Source organism: Ascaphus truei, chromosome 5 (genome assembly GCF_040206685.1).
Source record: "Ascaphus truei isolate aAscTru1 chromosome 5, aAscTru1.hap1, whole genome shotgun sequence".
Taxonomy (NCBI): Eukaryota; Metazoa; Chordata; class Amphibia; order Anura; family Ascaphidae; genus Ascaphus; species Ascaphus truei.
The window spans coordinates 293,680,365-293,697,581 of record NC_134487.1 but is presented as its reverse complement, the minus strand read 5'-3'; positions in this window follow the sequence as shown (position 1 = coordinate 293,697,581).

Here is a 17,217-nt window from a genome sequence, read left to right as displayed (position 1 = left end):
TATCTCCATCACAAGACTTCCTAAATATTAACCCTTTAACTGCAGGAGCGGACTGCAGCAGACCGCTCCATCAGCCCCACGGTTTCCTCTGTGGCATAGAGTAGAACGCACGGTGGGCACGTACACAATTAATAGTGCGGGTCTCAGCCTCGAGGTATGTTTTTTTTTTTTACATTTTGTTTACCCACCTGTTTTCTGATTCCGTGAATGATTTCTCTCTGTTTTAAACGGCCCTGCTATTTACTAAAACAAGTAGGTACTGTGAGATGTTTGAGTCGCCCTCTTTGTCTGCCATCGCTGCATTAGGTGGGGTTTCAGAGGCCAGATGCACTGAGCTCGGCAACAGACAGTCCTGGGACCATCTGTGCAGTGTTGGGGGTGTCAAAGAAAGGCTGTTTGTGTTAGTCGTGGGAAACATAGTGACTGGTCTGCCAGTGTGCTGCATGAATTGAACTAATTGAAGATTATACTCTGGAGCTTGCCGTGGCCCAGTAAGAGTATAATCCTTCATTAGCTGCAGTCGCGGGCAGTAATTGGAGCTTATTACAGGGAGGAGTTCCCCTGCAGTGCTGTCGAAACCGAGAGGCTTTTCTGTCTAATTACTGACTCTCAATAGGGATGGGAAAATAGGGACCCTGGCAAAAGAGTGCGAGGAGGTAGGCAGAGAATAGGAGGAGGGTACATTGATGTAGTTCCTGCCAGTCCGGGCTAGACATCTTTTATCCGGAGGAACAACATTAAGGAATATATAATGAACTTTAGTTGTTGGTAATTAACCCCTTAAACGTAACTGCTGAAGCTCATTTGCATTCCAAGAACAGGGCAGAGGGTTTTTCTCACGCCTATTGGAAGTGGGAAGTTCCTTTGCAAAAGGTTGACATGCAACTGTCGTTAAGTTATGCACGGACAGGGCCCCCTGTGTCCTCCCAGTGTGGGACACAATCGTAAATTATTTATTCCTTTTATTTATTTTTTGCAAAACCGATCTCAATTTAACAAATTGTGTTGGTTGTCAAAAAAGTTCAATATTAACCTATTTGATGCTTGAGAGGCTCGTAACGTTATTTAGCAAACCCTCTAGCTATAACAAAAATAGCTGGAAAATATGTATTGTCATATTTGTTCGTTTTATTTGTAATGGTAATACTTGGTATATATACTATGTTATATAACCCTCCCCGCAGTATAAATAACTTTCATTCATTGTACTGGGGAGACAGCCCCATATAAATATATATACACACGTATGTAAATTTAGAACAATATCACTTGCATACTACACCTAAAGAGAGCAATTAATTGTAATATGCAACATTTTTGTAACATCCATATCTGTATAAACAGGTGTGTGTATATGTATGAATATATATATATATATATATATATATATATATATGTAGCATTGGTGCCCCTCGGCCATCAGAGACCCCCCTCCCTTGTGTCAGCGCGGTCACGGGTGCCGTTGGAGGCAGCGACGGAACCGCCGGCTGTTCACAAAGGTGGGGGCCAGTGCAGGGAGCGCTCGGCGTCCCTGGAGCTCCGGCGGCGCATCCGGCTAGCGGGGGCCGCCATGACAAGTTGCGCGAGCGTGCGCGGAATCGCGAATACGGAGAATTAGCTAGAGAGTCACGGCAGCCCTTAGAAAGTCGCGCGAGTGTAGGGTGAGCAAGGGAGAGGTTGCGGCGGCCATTGCAGCGTCGCAAATGCGCAGTAAAGATCGCGCACGCGGTCCCCATAGGAAAGAGCTGTGCCAAGGACTACAATTCCCAGCAGCCTCTGGGGACTGCCCTTTCACCCTGGTCACAGGCAGCATTGAAGCCAATAGAGCTGGCAGATTCTCATGCTGCAGAGTTGCAACAATGTTGTGTGCAGACAGGGTTTTTGTCCGTTGGAGCTGGGGAGCTGAAGGGAAGGAAGGGTGCAGGGAGCAAGTGCAGCTCCTGCATCGAGTAAGGTCCCCCACATCCCAAGTAAGGCCCCAACTCCCCACCAGGTTAGTGGGTAAGTGCTGAGGGACGGCCCAAGATAGGGACGCTGCCCTTAGTGCGTGTGAGTGCTGTCTTGTCAGGGTCACGGCTGGCAGTGCTGTGAGGCCTGACAAGAAGGCATAATGTTAGCGTGCAGCAAGTTTGCTGTACGCACTCCGCAGGTTGCAGTGCGTGGCTGCGAGTGCTAGTTCTTAGTTAGTCAGGACTGGGAAGAGTTAGGGGAGCGGGGCAGGCTATTAACCCCTGTAGGCCCCTAGGAGTTTCCCCCTAAGCCATCAAGGTGGCTGTGCTGTAGGGACGGCCTATAGTACAGTATTGTCCCTGTAGTTATAAGTGTCAGTTAGGGACTCAGCGGGCGCTGCGCCTCCGTGCAGCGAGGTGGGAGCAGTTCATCGTTGCGGCTGCAGCAGTCCTCCGGGTGGGATCACCCCGGGAGTTGGTTCCGGTGTTCTTCGGTCGCCGGATCCTTTGCGAAGCAGTTGGAGATCCGAGCACCGGAGTGCTCGGGCAGGTACTATTAAATCAACAAGTGCACCAACGGGCCCTTAGTTTAATAGTGACTGCGCAGTCACCCACATCCTATCTCTTCACGAGTGCGGGACATTGGGTGGGGATCCTATGGACACGGGGTGGGATCATCCTGTGTTGGGGAAGCGTCCTGCGCGACGTCGCAGTCAGTGTCGCCTCTAAAGAGGGACACCCGTAGATGTTCTATTTGTGTTGTATGTTGTTTCTTATGTGCTACAGTAAAGTCACTAGTTATTATACATTACGGTGTGTGAGTATTGTATGTGTCCTGCGAGGAACAATTCCTGCTCGGCTAGGAACCATCGCAGGTGGAGGCGCTGCACCGAGTTCCGTGTTACTCTTAATATAATTGCCCCAGGTTCCCCGTGGCGGAAGCTCAGCCCTCCTGCGAACCAACAGGTAACGCACCACACCTGGTAACACCGTATGTTCTCCGCACCCACACTATATCTGCGATTGGGGGGGGGGGAATACCCGTTACATATATATATATATATATATATTAACACACACCCAGCAAGCTCAAACGCCCACACCCACCTAATCTAGACTATATGTAATGCCACATAAAGTGCAACTGGGCTTTTGTGGCACATGAATACAAACAAACACAGGGAGTGCCCAGTGCTACGTCCAAATGCAAAACATACATGGTAATAGTTACAAGAAATGATGCCTCAGTGTAAATAATAATGCTAATGCTAATAATAATAAAATATGGCTTTTTAGTTAGAAATTTTGGCCAAAACATCATAAGCTTGCACACCAAATCGTCAAGGTAAACCATACTAAGTGCAAGTCCTACACTACACTGCATTTGTTCCCTATACCTCTGTATGAGGGGGAAGAACCATAATAGATTCCTTACCTGCAGCAAAATGAGAAGACCCACCATTAAAAAGGGGGAGGTAACGTGAGCTCTGGGGGAGGTGCCTCAACCTCCATACAACTGTTAATTTAATTTCTGACTGGAATCAGTTGTATGGAGGTTGTGGCACCTCCCCCAGAGCTCCCGTTACCTCCCCCTTTTTAATGGTGGATCTTCTCCTCTTGCTGCAGGTAATGAGTCTATTATGGTTCTTCCCCCTCATACAGAGGTATAGGGAACAAATGCAGTGTAGTGTAGGACTTGCACTTATTTTGGTTTACCTTGACGATTTGGTGTGCAAGCTTACACTGAGGCATCATTTCTTGTAATTATTACCATGTATGTTTTGTCATTTGGACGTAGCACTGGGCACCCCCTGTGTTTGTATACATATATATATATATATATATATATATATATATAAAAATTGTTCTGTATATGACTTTTGGGATGTTCCATACCTGTGGTTGAGGCCTTACTTGCTATGCCAGCCTCATTTGCATGTTGGCAAGTACCTGTTCCACTTTAGACAGGTATATGGTTCAAACTTTCATGGTATGGTAGAACAAACCAGCATAAGGGCCACATTTATACATCTTGAACATCCGATGTCACCTTTCTGCCATTTTGAAGCAGTGAGATAATGATTTGAGGAAAGATTGAAATAAATGGAATAGAACTAGAAGAAGTCGAAGACTCCGTCTACGTTGGTCACAAGTTCCAATAGATGGGAATCTTCCAAATGTAATCAGTAGATTAAGATGAAGATGAAATGAGGCACATTTGGAAGAAACAAGACAATCTTGCAAGGGAACCTTCCACTGTGCCTCCAAAGGAAAGTGTTTGACCGGTGTATCGTGCCCGTGCTCACATGGTGGGTATTGCCCAGAAGAAACAGGGAAAATACTGAACGGGTTGCAAAGAAAACATCATCACGAGTGTGAAAATAGGAAAATGTCAGTGGTCCAGACATATCCCAATAATTAATTATTACCATTGGTCAAAGATAATAATAATAGCATGTTGTTGCATAGCGCTGCTAGTTTTTTACATAGCGCTTTACAGAGACATTTTGTAGGCACAAGTCCCTGCCCCGTGGAGCTTACAATCTATGTTTATGGTGCCTGATGCACAGGGAGATAAGGTGACTTGCCCAAGGTCACAAGGAGCCGACACTGGTATTGAACCAGGCACCCCTGCTTCAAACTCTGTGCCAGTCAGTGTCTTTACTAACTGAGCCACTCCCTCTCAAAGATCAAACTCGACTGTATCCCAAGGGGCATCAAAAGACCAAGACAACGGACAAATGAACGTAATCAGAAAATGATGATGAATATATATATATATATATATATATATATATAATTATTATATCTTATGTCATATGCATAATTGTTAAATTAATTACATGCAGCTGGTTAACAATAAAATCAGCTCATTAAAGTCTAAGTACCAACTTCAGTTCATTTTCAATGCATATCACATTTCTCTAGTTATTTTCATAACTCCCATAAAGAGGTGATTCTTCTGGCTCTGTGACAAGCGATATTTAACTTTTCACGATCTGCTACTAATCCCAATAACTTAACACAGCTTTGTTGACGTTAGAAATCTGTTCAGCTGCAGGTGTGAAACTTGATAGTGCTTTTTTCCCCCCTTTCTTTCTTTTTTTTTAGCTCATCTCCTTGCGAAAATAGAATCACAACCGGGAGTCACAGAAAATAGTGACTCACTTAGAGGCAGGTGCCGTTGGAGGAAATTAATTAGTCATTGCTATAGACCATCTCGGAAGAAAATGTGCAGGGCAATATTATAGATATCTTCCCTTTTATTGCACCACTATAAAATGCTTCACAGAGCGCTATAGAAATAATAGTCGGATAGATCCATGGGGGGGTTCTGCAAAGTTTCGATATCGGGTATTAGAGCCCGATCAGTGTTAACTTGATGGGCCGTTATCGGAGCTCGTCATTTCCCCATCCTCCTATGCCGGGCCCCGCGAAGATGGGGGCCCAGCCAGCAGTGGAAGTTGGGCCCGATCAGAGGTCTGCGTCCGGCTACCGGGCCTCTGATGACAACTGGACCTCTGATGATAGCTGGGCCCCAAGAGTGCTAGCTTTTCCTTGGACTCTGCTGCCAAACGTCCTTCCTCCCTGTCAGTCCCTACGCGTTTCACAGCTTGCGCCGCCTCGTCAGGAGGTCGAGGAGACGAGATACATCCACATGCTGCCACAGCTATACTCGTACTTATATAGCCCTGGGATCATACAAGACACAACAGCCTTAAAGCTGCAGTTCAGGCAATATCCTGCATGTGTGTGTTTTTTAATAAATCAGTTCTTTAGTAAGAAAAAATACTTTTAACATTTTCTGTTTTAAAAAAAAAACAACTTTGAAAGACCAATTTTCTTGTATTCTATTTTAACAAGCATGCTTGTTCCTATAGCAACGATTTACATTCCCCATATTTAAAGATGTCGCCAAACTTTGCGACATCAATAGACGGATCAATAGACGGAGAACGAATTGACCGGCAGCTATGCAGTTCTTTAGGTAATTAGAGATTGCACAACTGAAACTATTGACGTAAAAAAAAATTAAAAAAAAGACTGAACTGCACTTTTAAGAAGACACACTGCAGCCACTGATTGGATGAGCGTTATTTGTTCTTTCTTCTAGTAAGTGGGCTGACATGCGAGCCAAGCTCAGTGCCGTAATTTCCTCATTTACAACACAGTGTACACTATATTTTGTTTTTTTTCTCTATTCTGGGGTGATCCTGCTCCTTCTGGAATCTGGAGGAGTAACATTGGAAATAGAGGACTTTTTGGAAACAAGTCCTCACCAGAGGTTTTTGAGCGAATTACACACCCAGTATCTTTCACCTACATTTGTTTATCCACTCTTATTGTAATATAATATCAGTGTGGGACTGCCATCCATTTTCTGGGTGTGTTGCAGGCCCCCCCAGCAGCTAAAGGGTTCATATAAAGGGTTCATATAAGGATGCAGAACGGCATGGTGAATAGTGCAAGTAGTGAGCGTAGTGGTTGTAGCGTGATGGTACTTGGAACGACTGAATACTAGATGTGAGAAATCAACTTGGATTGCAAAACTTCGTGAAGCTTTAAAAACGTGAAATTCTGCTCAAAATTCTTTACTGCAAGTGCCATACATACATAGGGCACAGAGACACAGAAATACACCACTAGCGTATTGGAGCTCGCGGGGGAACCTCGTATTGTGAATGATTAGTGATGATGATGATTAGTGATGATGATGATTAGTGATGATGATGATGATGATGACACTGATTAGTGATGATGATGTTGATGATGATTAGTGATGATGATGATGATGATGATGATAATGATGAGTGATGATGATGATGATTAGTGATCATGATGATGATGATTTGTGATGATGATGATTTGTGATGATGATGATGATGATGAGTGATGATGATGATTTGTGATGATGATGATTTGTGATGATGATGATTTGTGATGATGATGATTTGTGATAATGATGATGATGTTGATGGTGATTAGTGATGATGATGATTAGTGATGATGATGATGATGATGATGATGATGGTGATTGGTGATAATGATGATGATCTTGATTAGAGAGTGACGGACATTACACACAAACCCCCGATTTTTTAAACTCCAAGACATTTTGAAAACTTCATTCCAAAGACAAAAATTCCCGGTTGGTCACTCACTCAATCTTGAAGCTCTGGAAGTTCATACATTTGACTTCACTCTACCTCTTCCAAGAGTGACCATACACCCGTGGATGCTGCCCAATCAGACTGAAGATCACCTATTCAAAAGCTCGGGTTTATTGGGCATCCATTAAAAACACATAAAAAGTAGCAAACATGTAGGTTTGCACCGTGATATATACAACCTGCATTGCCCTTACAACAACCGACAGATGTCTCATGAATTTTGGTGCATTTTCGAGGCCCCAGCCTTTCTCCTCTTTTGAATATGGGATACTGAGTGACTGACTTTAAACAATGACGGTGAGGATAAGGATCCTGGTGGCAGACCGGTGTTACCCTCCCCTATGTCTGAGTATTATCACTGTATACAGGTATAATATGTACAGTTGCTGAAGGTAACAGGCCCTCAACCACCCATTAGAGCAGGAGTGGTAAATACCAGTCCACAAGGGCCACCAACAGGTCAGGTTTTAAGGATATCCTGCTTCAGCACAGGTGGCTCAGTGATTGATTAAGCCACTGATTGAGCCACCTGTGCTGAAGCAGGGATATCCTTAAAAACATGGGAAAATGACGCCCTTCCTACGAGAACGCTGCAGACAGTTTACGACAGTATGGAGTCCCTGGTTGGAGTCAGAGGGGTGGGAGCACAATAATATAGATAGGGTTGTCTTGTAGTATGAGAGAGGTGGCAATCTAACCAAAATGTTGAGGGTGGCTGAAAAGGTGGGACACATTCTTCCCACTGGTGTGGGGAACCGAGGTTGGTCATAGGCCATTCCCTTTTTTCTTTCCATTTATTTTTTCTTTCAAATTGCAATACCATTTATTTATTTATTTATTTATTTATAAAATATTTTACCAGGAAGTAATACATTGAGAGTTACCTCTCGTTTTCAAGTATGTCCATTGTCTTTTCTGTTCTCCCAATTGTTACTGTGAATTTATGTTCCCCTTGTATTTTTTTTCTGTACCCCATAAAAATGTTTTTGAAAAATAAACAGTTTAAAAAAAAGAAAATAATAATTCTGTGTCTTCTTTGCTACCAGATAGAGGCAGGGACACACTATACCCAGTGACAAACACGGTCCTATTCCAATCCTTTTTGTCCCAGAAAAGAAGATGCAAACCCTATGTCCCGGGATTGTATTGTATGTCTTTATTTATATAGCGCCATTAATGTACATAGCGCTTCACAGTAGTAATACATGTGGTAATCGAATAAATAACAGATAATATAAATAATAGATCATGGGAACATTTAGACATAAACATAACATTAAGGAAGAGGAGTCCCTGCCCCGAGGAGCTTACAATCAAATTTCCAGCTGCACTAGTATTTGAGAATCAGCAAACACGCGCATACGCTCAGTTGGCATATGAATGGATTATTGGTTGTTCCCAAAGTTTGGTTTGTCTGCTGTGCTTTAATAGGTTTGAGAATATCTGCCACTGAAATCAAGCGAAATTAAGAGTGGGGGGAGAGCATTGCTTCCTCGTCTTTAGCCATTTTGAACCATGTCTTCCAGTTCTCAAGAACCACTTTACATGATCTGGCTTATATATTCTGCAAGATGCCAAAAAGTTGGCTGGTATCTTGGACAAAGCCACAAGCAGCTATAAAAAAAAACCCCAATATATATTGTATTATGTTTCACTTAGATTAATTACATGAAGTAATTGTTGGATAATGACACACTGGTTTTTTGGTGGAGGGAAAAGAGACAGAATTCTACAGGAAGAAAATGTAAATTATATCTAGATTGCAATAAACAATTCCTAGTTAAATAAAGAAACGTGGTAGGAGAATAATGTATCCCGTTCTCTCAGATAGTGTTCCAGCCCCAGTCCTCATGATATCACAATTACGATACAGAGTTTCTTGTTGATCTCTAAAAAAAAAGGTAACGGAGCAATAAATAGCCACAAAATGTTATCTCTAGAACTCCTGGTGCTGGCTAGTAAATTGGAAGCTGGTGCCAGTAAGGGGTCTGGATTCTCCAAACATGAGGGTGAGGAATTGAATTCAATCCCCCAATTTAAAATGTTTATGGTTGTGGGAAAATCCCTTTCCTTTAAAATCTAAACTTCACTTCCTTGTTAGAGGGATATTTATAAAATATATATATATATAAACATACATTTTTTTTTTTTAAAGACTCACTCTTTCTGTTCTTGGAACATATATAACATACACACTTTCAAAACACAACCTAATGAGCTTTGTCCATTTTTACAAATATTTTTAAAATCATTTTGAATCAGACTGTTTCATTAGCTACAACTTTACATTTTGGTTTAATACTAGCGTATTTCTGAATGTTCAGTCCTACTCATGATGAATTCTGGTTTTACAGCAGCGTTGGATAAGTCACATGTCAAGTGTTTAAAAGACACAGCAGGGACATGCTTAAAATATACATGCAAAATAGTCCATGTGTATAAACTGTCGTCTGCCATGAGGCAGCATTCCGGAGTTGGAAAACATCTTACAGCCCGTAATATGTAAAGTGTCTTCAAACATCAGATGGTGTCTTATCACCAAAGATTTGATCTTTGGTTCTTTCTGTTGGAGCCCTGTAATGCCTGTAAATTCTTTCTGCACTTAGAAAGAAAAGTCTCTGGTTCCCCCAGTAATGTCAAATGCTATTATGTTGATGGATGTCGATGCCAGGACCAACATATTGGTTAAATGGCTTAATAAATCTAACACAGCATTAGTATCGCGTGTCCTCTGTGGATCCTCTTTGTTTATGGAGCCATGTGACACAGAATGCTCTGTTAACACAAGAATTACAATCTTCCCTTGCAGAGGAACGTGTAATTGTATATGTCATGTCGGTACTGAAGGACCTAAGTGCTGCATTAATTGCCACAATACAACACTGATCAAAACTGAATTATTTCAGCATCTGTAGCACTAAGGAACATAAATAAAAGACCCGCAGAATTTTAGAATGAAGTGTCATATAATCTGTTATGATTAGTGTTTTCCTCTTCCTGCTATAACAGAATTGTCATGAAATCTAGACTATACAGTGGATGTATTACACTATGGTCTCAGTGTAGGACAGGGGCCCAGGAACCACTAAATTCTGGACACCAGAGCCCTAAGCTACCCTGTTCTTACATGTCCAGTAGCACATTGCATCTGATGTAATAATGTATTCTTTATTCCTGTATGTAATGTAACTGCAAGTATAAAAAAAAAAAATTTTTGCAACAATAAAGCAGAGCCAAAGTCTCGGGACATGCACAGCTGAGAAACACTTTGTGCTACCCACATGTCCAGAGAAAATGGCTGCTGTTGGGTCTGAAGGGCAGGAGAGGTGCAGGGACAAAGAAGAAAGTGTCTAGGAATGGAGATCGGGCAGAGGGATCAACCGCCCGAAAGCGGAGCCTTCATTGGCCCGTTTGAACTTCCCGCCACAAGTCCTTTAACTTTCTAAACACGCCCCCAGCCTTGATTGGTCAATGCAGACGAGCCCTCGGCTCCAGATTGGTACGTGAACATCATCCACGCTGTGATTGGTCGCCAGCCCCTCTGCCATGCTTTCCTATGGCAGCAGGGAAGCAAGGTGAGGGGACCCAATCAGCGTTCCACAGCTCATTCGGATCTTAACATGTAGGTAATCTAAGCAATGTGCTCCGAGGTTCTTCCGGAGACACCCAAAAACCAGGCCGAGAACCTTGCCAGCGGGAAATGAAAAAATGTTTATGTTATGAGACTATAGCTGTGCTGGTGAAGCGGAGAGCTGGACTTTTCAGCGGGACTTTTGATGAAAGTGCTCTGCCACAAATTATACCAGAGAGGTCTGGACGGTCCCCATCTCATCAGAGAGTGAAAGCAAGCCTTGGGTAAGCCTTTGATGTGGAGCTCAGCACCTAGTCACTTAGGATTCCCCCTGTATGCCCTGTTTTTTTTGTGAGTATAGCTCTGTTGCAGGGTACATGCAACCACACGTGGGTTTCTTGAAAAGGCTTATTTATTGAGCCTTAATAATATGGCACATAAAAACAAACAGCTTCTTTTCAGCATATAGAACAAACAGAAAACAAGTCCTGAGCGGGGCTTGGCCCTTTTCCCAACAAGAGCTGTTCAGATTCCAGAGTAACAGTACATCAAAATAGCATAGTAAAGACAGACCTTAGCAGCAGTTCTCCCTCAGCATGTCAGTATCTCACTGGTTCAGACAAGCCACATGTGTGTGCAGCCTGGGGTTTTTAAAGCTCCTTGATGAGGCAGCTGGGACCAGACTAATTGATAAGAGCTTCCCAGCTGAATGTTAACCCGGTCCCTGCTGCACTGCAGACCTAAACATAGGTCTGCCAGGCATAGGGCTGGTGATGTTTATTCACCCTATCACAAGCTCTAATTGTGTTTTTGTGCTGTGCATGCTAGCTACGGCTGGAATACAAATTCTTTATTGTACTGCTTTGTCCTGTCTCGTGCCTTGATCCTGGGGTTAAATTCTGGTCTCCCGTAACAGACTTTACCAAGATAAATAAGTCATATAATTCCAGCGGGCTGACGTCATAGTTTATTCTCCCCTGCTTCTCCTCATAGAATCGACGCTGCATGAACAACTTTCGCTGCTCCTGGCGTGATCTCTCCATTCTCAACCCTACTGGATCACCATTACAATGCCTGTCAGCTCGATGAGATGCATAGGAGGTGGTGCGTATTCAGCCACTAACACTCCCCACTGCAACTTCACTCTTTGCTCTTACAACTCAGGATATTCTGGCGCACTGCGTATATTATATTAATTCATTATTGAGATACTTTAGACGTTGGTTGATCCGCCATGTCCCCATAGTATCCGAATGAGGCAACTATTATTCCATCCCTAAATTCTGTGGATTGATAAAGCATTAACATTTTTTGCGAGTGGGTACATTGTTCCGGATTCCATTGCTGCGGTTACTACTTTGCTACAAACTGATAGTTAATCGTTAATTATCTGTTGCATATTACTACACTTTGTTGATTTATATTATTATCTTATCTGCACACACGTGTTATTTAGAGCCATCAAACTGCATTACATGTTTAGCAACTGAGTCTGGAGAATGTCCATGTTTTGCTCTGCTTTCATGATCTTATCTTTTGTCATATTTCTCTGAGGAGTCGTTTCTTACCATCATTACTTATGCTAATTAGATACTGATTCTCGGTGCACCTTACCTGGGTACAGCCATCCACACTTCATGAGGGGACTTACTGTTACCCCTCGTGGTGTATGGTTGTCTGTTCATATTCGTTTATTATGCATTGGCATCTATGCCAATACCAGCAAGGGGTTTGATTTCTCTGTGTACGTTTTTTGTATCTTAGAGTTTTATTCTGGATCCAGGGTCATGTCTGGGGTATGAATGAACCCAGCTAGCTTCAACTTAGCCCTCTTTCCAAAGCACAACAAGTCCTGTATATTTTCTTCACTTTATTTAGGAAGGCAGGAATAAAAACAGGCACTTGTGGATAAGATGTTTGTGTTGGAAAGGTGTATCTCTGTGGGTGCATTATAGTAAGGGCAGGTGAAAAGAATTGGCCTTGCCATAGGGGTGTAACATGAATGTACTCACTCTGCCAATGTCAGGAAATAAAAGACAGTGGGTACTGCTTGTGACACAGGGATAGGGGTCAGGCCAAACTAACTGTCAGCAGGGACAGGGGGAATGGGAAAGCCCATTAACTTGGAGGACTGGAGATGTTGCCAGGGCAACCAGGGGTGTGACAGACTGGAAGGAAAAAAGGCAACATAATGTATCCATTCCATCTGCACTGGGAGTGAAACTGCAAGGAAAGTAATATCCAAATACAGCTAGCAGGCAGAACTGCCAAGGAAAGGGGGTGGTGAAACAGAGAAGGCAGAAATGGGTATTTCTGTTCCATGACAAGTTTTATTGTGTATGTTCTGTCCACTGTCAAATACATAAATAACATTTTGATATTTTTGCACACCTACGTGAGTGAGTCCATTTTTGGGGCGTTTCTTAGACCCTCTCTGGTTTGGGGGGATCCCGCCCTCTTGTGTTGATTTGTTCCAATTTACACTCCAGAGGAGCACCATCCGAGGTCATTTGGGCACGGATTGATGTGTCTGTAATTCATTTATTTGACTTTCGGGTAGAAGTGCATTTCCGCTCTCTTTTTTTCATATAACTCCAGCATCTGATTGCACTGGATGAATTCATTTGTACAGGCTCCCTTGAAAATCCATAGACTGAAATTATTGGTAAAGATTAAACATTAAAGGGGGCCATTCGGAATGGAGGATAAAGGAACAATGATTTCCTGTGCAGAATGCATTGCAATCTAATTTTGCAGTGTGTGTTCTGGTGGTATAAGCATTGTCTGGTCATTGGCCAAATTTGGTTTGAGATCATGTGACGGGCTGGCCTGTTGGTGAGGTCAGAGAAACATACACACATAGATTTTGTGTTTAAACAAGCCCTCCGAGGGGGTTTATTTACAACACAAGGCAACATAAAATATTGGGTACACCGTCCCTTTAAGCCAAAACATAAAGCATAAAAGCAAAGCCTACTCCATCTTGGAGACTTACTAGACTGACAAGGCCCTAACTACCTGACTGGCTGGATAGTCCATTTACCAGTCTGAAACACAAAACAGTATCAGGGCGCAATATATATCAAAGTCTTATCTTAGTATGCTGGTCCGACATACTCTGGTTTCTCCAGGCAAAACGTTGGTTTGTGCAGGCTTGTCTGTTGTGCAGGGTTGTTGCTTCCCTGCTGTTCCCAGGTAGATCCCTCTGGGAACAGGAAGACTGGGTCCCTGCAAGCTTGGAGCTGTTTCTGGTGTTTGGGGTCACTGACCATCCTTCTGTGACCCTCCGTGTTTGTTGCATCAGGAACAGGGACTCTGACAGGTGCTCACTTCCTGCCTTTTAAACCCTGTTTAATCGGTTCATTTCACACACCTCGGGCCGCTCAGGTACCTGACACCAGTGTGTAGTTTCCTGATCCTTGCAGAGGGAGTTAACTCCTTCACTCCCTTACAGACCAGTTCTCAGCTCTATGCATTCTTAAGTATGTCACTGAAGGTATCTGCAATAAATGAAATTGTAACCTCAGGTGCGTTTCTAAATTTGGTGTACAACATTTTTAGCACAGGGAGATTAAGATATTGCCAGGATTACTAAGAAAAGTAGTACATGCATGAAACTGCTCTCCATCAGGGAAAATAAGAGAATACTTCTGGTGTAGGATGTGCTTAATCGCTTGGGGGCCAGAGGGGCTGGCAATGTATTCTTTAACCTCCAGCAGGTTTGGTGATGTTCGTGATTATAGCAGGTAAGAAATAGGTGCAGTTTCAATGAGCTAGGTAGCCGTTATTATGTCATCAATGTGTATGTTTTCCATGGGATCACAAACTGAAGCGTATCAGACATTAGGACAGCACCGTGGAGCTGCTACAACCAAGCTTCATATCCGGGTCACCGCAAAGTGTCCAGGTATGTCATTGTCATGCCAATCCTTTTGCTGTCTGCAGTAAGTCAAACTAAGACCCCTGCTGTACTTCAGGATGCATCCCCACATGGGGGGGTCACTGCCTCAAAAATAAAGATGTTTGCAGCCAGATGGGCTCTAATGCAGTGCATTGCTAGCCCCTGGCAGGTAATAGGTTAACATGCTGCATGACTGTGCGTCGGGGTTCCCAAAGAGGTTTCATCTTAAAGAATTGTGACCCATAAGACATTTTAAGGGCCCTCCAACAATTATAGCTTTTGAGGCTACCCACTACACACCAATGGAAAAAACCCAGTGTGGAGAACTCTCCGTGAGTAATAAGTGTGGGTTAGATACTCTAGCAGTGGGGCGAGCAGTGCATAAAATTGTAGATTGTAAGCTCCTTGGGGCAGGGACCGCCTTACTATTGTCTCAGTGTGTCTTGATGATGTATGTGTGCTCTTTTGTCATCCAATGTTATTGTTCTCCCCCTCCTCACATTGTACTGCGCCGCAGAATAGGTTTGCACCATTCCTATAAATAACAATAGTAAAAATCAGGCTCCCGGCATGAGAAATCCCTGGTGCTCCAGCCTCACGAGCAAATCCCCCAGAACGGCCGCGAGACTTCCGAAATCCTGGGTAGACCAGGTGGAACTCCCCTGGCAGTCTATGTGTGAGTGCAGCTATAGTAAGGGTCAGTATGCTCTGTATCTATCAATGTAACGCATGTAATTCAGTGTATATGCATGTATGTATGCACAGGGGAAATCATGTATGAGCCCTATTATAACATTTTGTCCCTTATGGCCCTATAATGGGCCCCTACCATCTGTTTTCCCCTGTGGGCCCTTGATACCCCAGTTCAACACTACAGATAGAATAAAGCGTGTGTGAATGGTGTCCCTTGTCAGACGGGGGGGGGGGGGTGTTAGGTGGGGGTTGGGAGGGCAGCCCCTATCGAGTGGGTGTGTGGCGGCCCTTGACAACTAGGGGGGTGAGGGGGGGACGCGGGGTGAGGAGGGGAGAGTCAAGGCCTACTGCCTGAGGGAAGTTAAACAACCTGAAACTTTCAGTGCTTTTTTGGTGCACTTCAAGCAGAAATTCTCCCATTTTTGGGAAAAAAAATTGTACAGAATAGGAATGCTAAATTCCACTGGACAAAACAATGATATTCCTAATCCTGGGAACACCAAAAACACCCAGTTCCAGAGGTATTTACCTTTTTATGTGCTGGTAAAATTAGAAAAGTCAAACATGGGTGCCAGGTTTAGTCCAATATGGAGCTCCCAAGTCATGTTCTGATCATCATCTATTTTTTATATAAAATACACACCTCCATTTAAGAGGGCATCGTAATACTGTACATACAGTCAGTTTGAGAGCTACAAGTAAATACAGTTATTTTGTTACACATGAGAGAGACAGGAATAGCCAGAGTTATTATTTGTTCTTGTACAGGCATACCCCGCATTAACGTACGCAATGGGACCGGAGCATGTATGTAAAGCGAAAATGTACTTAAAGTGCGGCACTACCTTTTCCCACTTATCGATGCATGTACTGTACTGTACTGCAATCGTCATATACGTGCATAACTGATGTAAATAACGCATTTGTAACAGGCTCTACAGTCTCCCCGCTTGCGCACAGCTTCGGTACAGGTAGGGAGCTGGTATTGCTGTTCAGGACGTGATGACATGCGCATGCGTGAGCTGCCGTTTGCCTATTGGGCGATATGTACTTACTCGCGAGTGTACTTAAAGTGAGTGTACTTAAAGCGGGGTATGCCTGTATAGCACTGCTAGTTTTACGTAGCGCTTTACAGTGACATTTTGCAGACACGGGTCCCTGCCCGTAGAGCTTACAATCTATGTTTTTGGAGCCTGAGGCACAGGAAGATAAAGTGACTTGCCCAAGGTCACAAGTAGCCGACACCAGGAATTGAACCAGGTTCCCCGGCTTCAAACTCTGTGCCAGAGTCAGTGTCTTTACTCACTGAGCTGCTCCTTCTCATAATAATAATAATAATAATAATAATAATAATAATAATAATAATACATGGCTGTATTAAATGAACAAAGGTTGTACAGTACATTCAGTTTGCCGACATTTCAGGGACCGTTAGAGATATGATTATGGGCATAAGTAACATTTACAGACAGGATTAAATGTGTGTTAGAAGAGGTAGGATAAGCCTGCAATGTGTTGTTAGAAGAGGTCCTGCCTCAAGGAGCTTACAATCTATAGGCAGGGTAAGTAGACATTAGGTGCAGGGGATAAAAGGGCTGGTGAGTTTCAGAGGCAATAGAGCAGCTGCAACATAACCAAACGGCAGCAAACTAAGACACACTTTGGCTACCATTGGGGTGACTGGGGTGTTATGGCCCAGAGATTCTTTGGTAGAGATGACGGATTCCTATTGGTCCATGAGTGAGACTTGGATGAAAGCCAAATTGATATAACACAGGGAACCAGAAACAGCATAAAAAGATAAATATCTCAGGAACCTGGGACCCCCATAGCTAAGAATCGCTTGGTTCAGTTCCTGGGAGGCCACCAGTTCTGTAAGAAAAAGTTTAAAACGTGTTTTTGAGTAGGCGGGATTGCTGCTTTAACCAAAAG